The sequence below is a fragment of the Punica granatum genome, chromosome 2 (genome assembly GCF_007655135.1).
Source record: "Punica granatum isolate Tunisia-2019 chromosome 2, ASM765513v2, whole genome shotgun sequence".
Lineage (NCBI taxonomy): Eukaryota > Viridiplantae > Streptophyta > Magnoliopsida > Myrtales > Lythraceae > Punica > Punica granatum.
Genome location: NC_045128.1, coordinates 5,208,316 through 5,216,962, shown reverse-complemented (window position 1 = coordinate 5,216,962; position 8,647 = coordinate 5,208,316). Strand labels below are relative to the sequence as shown.

At 37.9% G+C, this 8,647-nt stretch overlaps 1 long non-coding RNA gene across 4 annotated transcripts; it reads left to right on the top strand.

Moving 5' to 3' along the window:
• Positions 1-1,381: 1,381 nt before the first annotated feature.
• Positions 1,382-6,771, top strand: LOC116197970. 4 transcript variants are annotated; one of them, XR_004155123.1, is made up of 4 exons: positions 1,382-4,112; positions 4,577-4,694; positions 5,284-5,353; positions 6,467-6,771. It is a non-coding gene; the product is annotated as an uncharacterized LOC116197970 (long non-coding RNA). The 4 variants fall into 4 exon arrangements; XR_004155125.1 differs by having other exon boundaries at positions 4,562-4,694; positions 5,284-5,324; XR_004155124.1 differs by having other exon boundaries at positions 4,562-4,694; positions 5,284-5,328.
• The last annotated feature ends 1,876 nt before the right edge of the window (positions 6,772-8,647 follow it).

Sequence of the window (8,647 nt, the reverse complement as noted above, 5' to 3'; positions counted from 1 at the left end):
TTTAAAAAGATTTCAGTTAAACGTTTAGTAAAATTCTCGAGTTTACGTGCCGTCATTTTTAGTGATGCATAGTAGAATTTCCACTAAGGACACAAGAAAATGATGTTTTTATTTGTCGGCAGAAGCAGAAAAGGACGTTTGTGGTGCCAATGAACATCCAAAAGAACATTCATAACGGCTGGACTTTTTCGTCCGCCTCAAAGACACTACCAAAATTGAAGCAGATCAGTTAATCAACCTGAGAATGTCATAAGACCGGTAGGTTTTGCGTCAAAATCCTTCCCTTTTTTTTTGGCGTGAATCATAGTATTCGAAAGTTCAATAAGGTCCGATTAATCCGGTCAAATCAGGTGGATTCACTTAAGAATAAAGTTCTCCCAATTAAATTTTTTTTTATTCACAAAACTCGAACTCGATACTCTAATTAAAGGGAATAAGCGGGGAGATTTTTTACATTTTGAAAAGATAAAATTCCTTTCAACAATCCAAGACGTATTTTGGCTACGGTTTCTCGGACATCATATATATGAAGAAGAAAAGAGCAAGCACTTGCTAAAACCATTCAACAAAGACTCCAAAAACCATCAAAACATGGAGTACTAAAAGTATATCCAATCCCTTTCCCACATCTTGAAGGAATCAATTCAATAACAGCAATTGGCACATCATGCAAGCACTTGTTAAACAAATATTTTTTTTATAAGTATATATCATCATATGTTAAACAAAAAAATATATATATATACATACATATATATATATATATATGATGTTGCTAGCATGATCCGCAAAAGAAATCAAAAACTTATCAGGTTTGGGCCATCATATCGGAAAATTGAACCGGTAAGAATCTGAGCAACCCCCTTTAGGGTTGAACTTCCCGGATGCCATCCCGTTTCATTGCGAACTTGGTTTAGATACGGAAATCTGTCTGCGCGCAGATGGAAAAACCATATAAAAGAGCCATCAAATCACCGCGACTCAAATTTAAGACAATGAATGAACAAAGAGTGGGGCTTGAGATCCCGTTTGATAGACGGAATGGAATGGCCATTTGTTTATTTCACTTCATTAGTTGAAAATAACATTCCCTGATTATCACATTTTTTCCTTCATTTTGATGAAATGAGCATTCCCTTAAATAAAAAAAAGAATGGTTACTCTCTCATTTTATACTATTATATATATTCTTTTAATTTATATATTTAAGAATATATATAATATGATATCTTCTTGAATAAGTTTAATATTATAATTATATTCGTTCCTTCCTTTTATAATAAGTATTAAAGAAAATCACAAATTTTCACTCAATATCATTACATTTTCTTATATAAAATCCATTTATTTCAATTTTATTTCATTCCCGCATATTACTGAACGTCGAATCGGTGACACGCGGGACCTGTCCACTTACCAGTTCACAACCCCTTTTCCCCCAGCCAAGACCGACCGGCGGCCAACGCATGCCCCATTCCATTCTCCCTCCTTCTTCATTCCCCTCCTCCATATCCTCTCTCTCTCTCTCCCCTCAAGTAGTGAGAGATTCTCACTTCACCTGAATGAGTACAAAATCCGGATTCCCCCGACTGGCTGAAGCGTAGCAGAGAGAGGGAGTGGACTGGTGGGGGGAATGGTGAGGTGTGCGAGGTGCTGCCTCCGGAAGGCCATGGGGGTGATGAACATAGTGGTCACTCTTTGCGGCATCGGCATGATCATCTACTCCCTCTGGCTCCAGAAGATGTGGGAAATCGGAGTCTCCGACCTCCCTTCCATCGCTAACCTCCCCAAGCCCTGGTACCCCCTCTCTCTCTGTCTCTCTGAGTCAATGTGTGGATTGAGCTGCAAGCCTGCAATCTGCCACTTACCAGTAGTCTCAGCGTTCAAATGGCTGCAATTTGCATATAATTTACTGACAGTAATCGTCTTAGGATCACCCCCGGTTGCAAAAAATGTCCGGGGGGTATCTTCACCTTGGTTGCTGGTCTGCAAGTTCCCGAGAAAGAAACCAGAATCGAGATAATTGAGTAGTTTCACCCGGGATTTTAATGGCGAGTTACAGAAGCACAACATGTTACGGGAAGAGGTTCTTTGGTAGTATTGTGGAGTTATCTAACAGCTCATGTAGTCGTTTCCAGAAAATGATCAGTGATGAATTTGTTCTCAAGAAAGTGGTTGGTGTGGTGATGCCAACAGAGGAGAAATGCGGGGCCGTCATCCTTGATCAATACATGGGGGTAAAGATCACATTCAGCCCTGTTCGAACTTGTAAATAGGTTTGCTCGGGTGAGAACACGGAGATATGTCTAACATGGTAGACACAGGGACAAACCACAAAGAGTAATGGTTTTTCGTCGTATTGTTTCGTTTTCATCGTAAATCCAAAGACGGAAAGTTGGGAACGGATGTAAAATTAGACCCTTCATTGAGGAGTTTGATTCAGTCTACTAGAGATTGGCATATTTTTGCTAGTTGTCTCCCTATGATCTGGTTTCTTGGCTCTTATTTGTGTTCCTATGGTTAGCTGTTCCAAAAGCGGAGTTATTACTTAGGATCATTTTTCGTGCATACGACTGCTCAGAGGAGAATGGGCTGTCATCCATCTGGTTTTTCTAGCTTGCTCTCCAAACATAATACGACCTTGAATTTTCAACAAATTTGAGATACAATTCTCAACAATCTCCATCTTGTCTTGAATTTTCCAAAACTTCGAGAGCGATACGAACACCACCATGCTCAATCTGCACACCAGCCAAGACAATTGGAATAATCGTCATAACCCTTGTTGTCTTCTCCTGAAGCCAAAAGTTGAATCTTATTGTGTCCACGACCTTCTCGATGTCGAACTTCATTGTAGCCACTTGGAATTGAGTCGACTACAAAAACGCCATAACCTTAGCTCTAATACCAGTTTGTTGGGAATCGACTCAACAATAGACGAAGATAATGCGGAAGCAAGAAGAAATTGCACACAAGATATACGTGGTAAACCCTCAAACATGGTGAAAACTTTTGAAGGAAATATCCACAGGCAAAGGAGGTTTGACGGTGACTTCTTATTGAGCAAGAAATATGAAGTGAAGTACAATACGAATGCGTCCCTAACAGGCACAATGGCCAAACACAAACGAGGAACCCTAACCTTCTCGTAGAAATATCTCATTTCAGGAATATTCCCACTCTCTAAACGCTCTCCCCGCACTTTACATGAAAGCTCTCGATATATATATAGACTCCAATTCTCTCTCAACGTAATATTTCCTATAATCTCTATCAATAATATCCCCAAAATATGATATTTTCAAGATATTACCGAACCAAAAGATAGAGATTTAAAAGCGATGTGGTATAACGATACAATGAAACTTATCAAATTGTTATTTGCAGTAATGCAAAAGGTCAATAGACGATAGCTCTCCTTCGTCCTACGTTTGTATCATTTGGTTAGTCGACCCAGCTTTTGTTATTTTATGTATATTATTTTTTTTATTATCATAAAAAATTATAGATAATGAGATAACGAATCCATGCAATATATGGGATAGAAAAGTAGTTCCAGTATGAGCGGGTAATTTAATGCTGAATTCATTAAAAAGAATAGGGGTAGTTACTGTTAAGTGCTGAGGATAATGGGAGCATTTGTCCGTCGGACATCCAGACACTTTCCCATACTCAGATCACAAACGTAATTGAAATCCTAAGAATTAATGTCCCATGTGAGACACGGGTTGATTTTTCTTTTTCCGACATGTATATATACATATACATATACATGCTTACGTAATAAACATGCATATCCCGTACTAAATTTATCTGGCTGAGATTTAAAAAAAGAAGAAGAAAAAGAAATGGGTGAAAAGGGCCCCACGTGGCCCTCATTTGCCCTTTAAGCCATCATGCCACCGCCATTTCTTATTCATTTAATTTTGTTTCTTTCTTCCTTCTTTTTCTTGGCTCTGTTTTCTGCTGGGCAAGTCGAAGGAAGAAACAGAGCATTAGAGAAATAGAGAAAACGGGGGGGGGGGTGGGTGGGTGGGTGGGTCGGGGTAGGAAATCTTCCTACAAGGAAGAGCTCGACTTTGCTCTCTGGTTCGATTGTCGACTAATTTCGGGTATGTAGTGTGAATTTTTTTTTTTGTTTTGTTGGTTGGGATTTCGGAAACAGGAACAATGGGAAACAAAGATAGTGAGGAAAATGGATTTTTACTGCAGCTCTAGGTAGAATTGTAGAAGATAGAAATAGAAGAGAGAACAGGTGAGAGAACGAGAAAGGAAGAATTGAAACGGGCAGAATACTTGGAATGAATTTTTAGTCACTCAACGTTAAAATTGGCGGGCGAACATATTAATAGGAAAATGAGAAAGTATTATGGGTAAGAATTAAAATGCTTCTTCAAATATAGGGATTTCATTCTTTGATGAATCATTTTCACGCACAGAGACATAAGGAGGAGGAGAGAAGGAAGGGATTTCATTTTCATCCTTTGATGAACAGCGATATTCGGAGCAATGTTTCGACCTCATTTGTTCATCATTTTGCACGATTCTGATTCTAATGTAGAATTCGCTATCCAAGGTTTCTATAGACACCGAAATCACTAAATTTGGAGGTCAGGAGAGGGAGAACTGAGCTCAAGAAGTCGAGACTGTGAGCTGCCTGCAACTGCAAATTCTACTCAGCGAACAGTCATTTTGTAAGGCTTATTCAGCTTGCTCCGATCTCCAATTTGAATGAATTTTGCGCCTATGATTTCGTATCGAAATATACTATTTTCTGTAAATTTTCAGGATTTTTCGGGAATAATTAGTATTTTTCGAAAAAGAAAAAAAGGGGGTTCTTAATTGTGTTTTGGTCTCGGTGATACGATGAACACCTCAGTACGTGGCTTCAAAGCCATGAATGTTTTGCAAGAAACTTTTCTTTGTTTCAAAAGAATATCTTCAGCATTGTCCATCTGGCAGACTTTGAGGTTCTTTTTGAAATAAGGGTATATTATTCATGGATGGTGATACTTAAGAAGAAATTTGTTGCGCATCTAGTATTGCTTGAAATTGGAGTTAAATTCCTTATTGAATGATGTTACCTGCTTTTATTGTTTTAGTATTTAAAACTTTGGGGAGAGTGAGTTATGAATAATTTATTTTTGTTCAGGTTAAGTCTTGTTGCGAATCTGTAATTTTAGGGGGAACAAATGGATTGTCAAAGAGCATGATTGTTGATATAATGATGTGATATTTGTTTATAATTTGGGTTTGTTTTTTTTGCTATATTAATTATGTTAGGAATTGAGGAGGTTGAGAGGCTTTGCATTCCGATGACTCAAGTGGGTGAGCATATTTTTTAGAACTATCTGTGAGTACCTTATTCCATTGTGAAATGATATATATATATATATATATCATATATGTATGTATGTATATGTATATATAAATATGTAATACGTTAACTGGATGGTAATGTTGGTGGGATTAATAGTATTGATTATAATAAGAAGATTTGACAGATGTTTTCTGTTTGTGTTATAGTCATCTGTTTGAAGTTATGTGATTATTATGATTATTGCAAGAGCTTTAGCTAGTAATAATTATATGGAGTATATAAATTGATTTATGCGAATATATGATAAGTGATGGATTCTGACGTCATTTATGGGACATGAATTGTATGGATGTTATTATTATATGAAATATTGTAATAATTTAGGAATAATAATTTGGTGCGGATCTATGATGTGAGATTGCATGGTTGTAGTTGATTATGCTTGTGAGTGTTGTTTGACTATAGCCATGGGACTGCTGGACCCGACAGATTACAAAATGGGCCAAATCGGCCGCTGGACCCAGCGGAATACAAATAGGGCCTGATCGGCCTCTGAACTCGGCGGAATAGAAAAAGGGGCCTGATCGGCCGCTTGACCAACGGAATATAAATTGAAGTCAACTCTTACCGCCATAGGTTAATAGACGGCCCTCGCTTATGAGACATGGATATTGGGAGTTGAGGATGATATGAATGAGATGTGCGGGGTCATGGTACCGTCATAACTCTGTTGTGAGGAAATGCAACCCTATGGCTATATTGATTGGTTGTGTTGTATATTATTTGTCTGGTTTGATTGCTGTAAATATGATGATTGTTGAGATTATCTAAAGTTGTTATGTGAAAATTGTATTATTTGTTGATGTTTGATTTAGTCAGTGTGTGATTGTTAGGTGATGCTGAGTTAATAGTTAATTTTAATATTATTATATGGTTATAAAGATAATTGATTGGTTACGAATGAGTTTGATAATTATTTGTATGTATTGCATAATATGTTGTGTTAGTGAATTAAATGATAGACTTGGGTATGCTAATATTATCTTTGTTTATTTAAAAATATATTTTTAGTTAATAATAGTTCATTTCACTCTGAAATTTTGTGCTCACTGAGATGCAGCTCACACCCTGCATATATTTTTGCAGATAAGCTTTTGGCTGCGCGGGAGAGCCATTTTTGATATCGGGGATCAACTTGGAGAATTAGGTAGAGATATTAGTTATTTGATAGCTATTCTTTTTGTATATAACGTATTTGAATATGTTACGACCTGAAATTTTTGTTTAGTTGGTTTAGTGAAGTGACTCTATTGGAATATATGTGTGTGTGTGTGTGTGTGTGAGCTAGCTAGATTGGTTATATGTTGTTGAGAGTTATGGAAAGCAGGTTTTATATGAATAGTTTATGTGATAATGGATATCGAAGAATTATAGGGGAAATTTAACTGAAATTTCGGATTGTGACATCCCACCACATCGGACACCATCGGTGATGAAAATTCAGATATTCGGCAAAAAATTGAAAACAAAAGATGGGGACATGATGGCCTCGTCCATTTGATGCGTTGGGTGATCAGACGGTGCATATACTCTTGTAAGAAATGAATTCGGAAGGCACCGTTTCTTGTGCTGCAAATTATCGGATTAATTACCGAGATATTACCTGCGTCATAAAATACTAATCTCACAAAGTACATGTATGAGAATCCACTCTTTAAAGAGGCGAAAATGACAATTGGAGGGGCTTCCAATTGCATCCACCAATTTTTCTTGGTCTGACGAGATTTAAGAAGTTTTTTTTTTTATAAAAAAAAGATCATTATATATTTTCAACTTACTTGTCAAAGTTAATTTTCTCGTTGGATGACTTGCCCTAATTACTCCTGTATTTCAAATTATGATTGACTATAGCAAAGCCCCTTGTCGAGTCTAGAGAGTTGAGAGTACTAAGAAAAAGAGAGGGAGAGAGCGAAGAGATATGGGGTAAAAGGGTTGCCGCCGGCTCTCACCCACCGCTACGAGATCACCGGAAACTGTTGAGGTTGTTGGCGACCTCGTGGGGATGGGTGGTTCCCTACCTCTTTCTATTCTCTCTCGCAATCTCTCAATAGGGGGCTTTGGGGATCGCCATTGGCCACTGGTCACGATCAAGATGTCACCGGCGATCAATGAGCCTACTGATGCTCTCATGGGGGCTGATGGTGGCCAGGGCAACCCCCCAACTCTCAGGGCTCTCTTTTCTCCTCTCTCTCTTCCTTAAAATTTCCCAAGGGTCAACAAAGGACTTAGGAGGGTTCATCGGTCGTTGCCAACTATGTCGTCAACGGCATCAGTGGTCAACTATGACTTCATGGGGTGGGTGGAAGGCGACGGTGACTCCCATCCCAAGATCCTTGTCGTTGTTTTTTTTTTCTTAAAATATTTTTTAAACTGACCCAAAACATAGGAAATTATTTATATATATGTTTTTTTATAAACATAAGATTAAATAAAATTGACAAAATATGAATTTTCCTTTCGCTTTTTTACCCAATTGACAAAAATGCCTGATATAGATATAAGAAATTAAACTATTGTTACCAAAAACTTGCAATTATCAGCTCATAATTTTATTTTCTTTTTTTAAGAAATTAATTTAAAAAATTGGGAATTGCAGCAGACTTCCATACGGGCATGTTACAATATCTTCAAATGGAACAAGGATTTGAATTCACACTCAATTCAATTGCACTCCCAAAGGAGAATCATATCAAAAGAGCAAAAAAGCTACGTTAAGCTATGATTATGACCGACTCCTCTTCTGTCTTCAAGCTACAATAACAAAACCTCATTTGCGCTGGCTAATGATTTTTTTCTGGGTTTGTGAATCTCGGAAGTCGTAACCGTAACCGAGATTGGACTGATCTTATGATTAATCCACAAGCATAGGCTCGCGCGATGGATTTTAGGGTCACCATAAAGCAAAACAAAGTTATTTCTTTCATTCTCGCGTTTGAGAACGCGTGAAGTCCTCCCATGGATCTCAGGACATAGAGAAATGTTCCACTATAGACGGTCGAAGGGAAACGTGTTATCCAGATTGGAACCCGACCGTTTTATTGCTCCCACGCAAACACTACAAAGAATTCTCGAGGGACAAGTCGAACCAGAAACTCTACTATGTAAAAAATCAATCCTTTATTAGAACATCATGTTGGCAGATGAAAGAACAAATTACAAGTGATTGTATGTCACAGCAGAAGAAATTACAGACATTGGGGCTTTAAGTTTATCTGCTGCAGCAATCTGGGAGCCGAGGGCCTGCACGCGATCTGGTCCTTCTGCCTC